Source organism: Gymnoscopelus microlampas (assembly GCF_963454915.1).
Source record: "Gymnoscopelus microlampas genome assembly, chromosome: 20".
In the NCBI taxonomy this organism is placed as follows: Eukaryota; Metazoa; Chordata; class Actinopteri; order Myctophiformes; family Myctophidae; genus Gymnoscopelus; species Gymnoscopelus microlampas.
This window is the reverse complement of record NC_139957.1, coordinates 27,598,719-27,600,921: the sequence shown is the minus strand read 5'-3', so window position 1 is coordinate 27,600,921 and position 2,203 is coordinate 27,598,719.

Below are 2,203 nucleotides of genomic sequence, written 5' to 3'. Positions count from 1 at the left end.
CATTTTTTTTAATGTCCTATTTTTCAGGAGTGTTGACAGATGGTGATTAATTTGGAGTGACTCATTTGTGTTAGACTCAGCCATAAAACATCATAGTGCATGTGTTGTAGGATATAAATACATCTTTGCTGTCAGTTATTTTTATTGTTACAGGCTATGCTTAATTAAAGTAAATTCTTGCTGCACATAACTTGGTATTGTGACCTTTGAAATATAAATCAATATATATCACGCTCAAATCCGCTTTCTAACAATGTAGGTTGAATTCTTAAAACAATTTGAATGAGTCTATTTTAAATGAATAAATGTTGCTTGCATTTATTTATTTAACCATGATCTCCGTGGATATATGCACACAGCAGCAGAGTGTAAAGTTAGTTATTTTATGCAGTCATGGAGACAAAGGTATTGGAGATCCTGAGAGAGCTGACATTAGAACAGACTCTAGTGGTGTCTGGCTGTCTCTGATATGCTTGTGTTGAGGGAATGAAAGGCAGGTATGTGGTTCCTGCACTGTCTGTACAGAGTGCATGGACCTCTGACTTAGACCTTCTGCACATATAATAGCTACTACCTTTAAAACACATTTGAAATCTGAGTCATAGCAGCAAATAATTCACAATAATAACAGCACATCGGCACATTCACAATAATACAGCTTTGAAATCTAAATCACACAGAGGTGCTGAATGAGCATGCTGGATTTAATATTCAGTTTTTAATTAATATTTAATTTAATTACGGTATATGTTGGGTGATTTTTCGGGTCTTTTTTCTCTCCCTCCCTATCATGTGCATTGTCACACACACATACACAGCTCTGATATATACAGGTATAGCTGTGAACATCTCATCCTACATGCCATTACTTTTCAATTTCATGAACAATTGACTAGACTAGCAATAATGTCAATGACATTACAGAGTTTACTTATACTCTGGCAAAGGACTTGCAAAGTGAGTGTGGGGTAGCGAAAACCCGATACTTACATTCTGAATCACAACCATTGTTATACAAACATAACTGACCAAAGGAATGAACAATCAGACCTTGAAGTCTAGGCCTACAGTCAGAGACATTTTTTGAATGTTCATTTTTATTCTTTTTCATATTCACACAAAACAGACAAGTAGAACAACAATCAAAACCATACAAACAACAAATCAATCCCTCCATTCCTCCCCTTCCCTCACAAAGAGAAAACAACAAAACCAAAACAACCAAAAGAAAGCAACAAAGCATACAGTACACAGCAGACACAGACAACAACACTGAAACAACTAGACAAAAAGAACAGAAAGAAGCTAAAATTAAAGGCCAATAGGGGAATACAGAAGATTAAATTAACCATACAACTGCTCATTTGCAAGTTATTAGGTTCTGCAACACTGGGCCCCATATTCCATAGAATTTTACCAGGCTACCAGTTCGAACCTCAGTCTTTCTGAATGTGAATGAGTCCAGTTTCTACAGCCTCAGAATGCATATCTTGGCACTAGTCATACCATAACTGTTGGGGTTGAGTCTTCCCATTTAGACCTGATTCCAAAAACGCCTTCTAAATCCTGACCTACGTTTTCTGAAAAAAATCTAATATTTATTCAAAAATTACGAAAAAAGGGTCCCGGTCTATATGGGTTAAGAACAGTGTATTGTCCAAGCAAGGTCAGGTGTTATGTGAATGTCAAGCACAGTATGATTGGAATATAAGAGATACAGTGGTTATACAGATTTTGTCCAGAAAAGATGGGCTAAAGTACCGTGCTTACATCTACTACACACTGGTGATAGAGCAGGAAAGATTCTATGCAGTTTGACCCTTTGAGTAGTATAAACTGTGTATTACTGTGTAAACCTTGTATTGGATCAGTTGCAATCTGGCATTAACAGAGCTTGACTTAATACCTGCCAAAGCACCATCCCAGAAATTATCATCTAGCTCCTCCTCCCAGGCTGGTTTTATGCGAGATATGTTATTGTTTAAACTACAAAAAAAAATACCCACAAAATCTGAAACCACATTTCTTTATTCTGGACGATTCAGCATAGCAGTAATTTATTTAGGTTGTGATTCAAATGACTAAAAAAAAGTGCCCTTTGGGTGTTTGGTCTCTTCCTCCCTGAAAGCCCCCCACACACCTGCACCCACACCCCGCCAACCCACATAACCCCACCCCTCCTTACCCCCTCATCTTCCAAGCA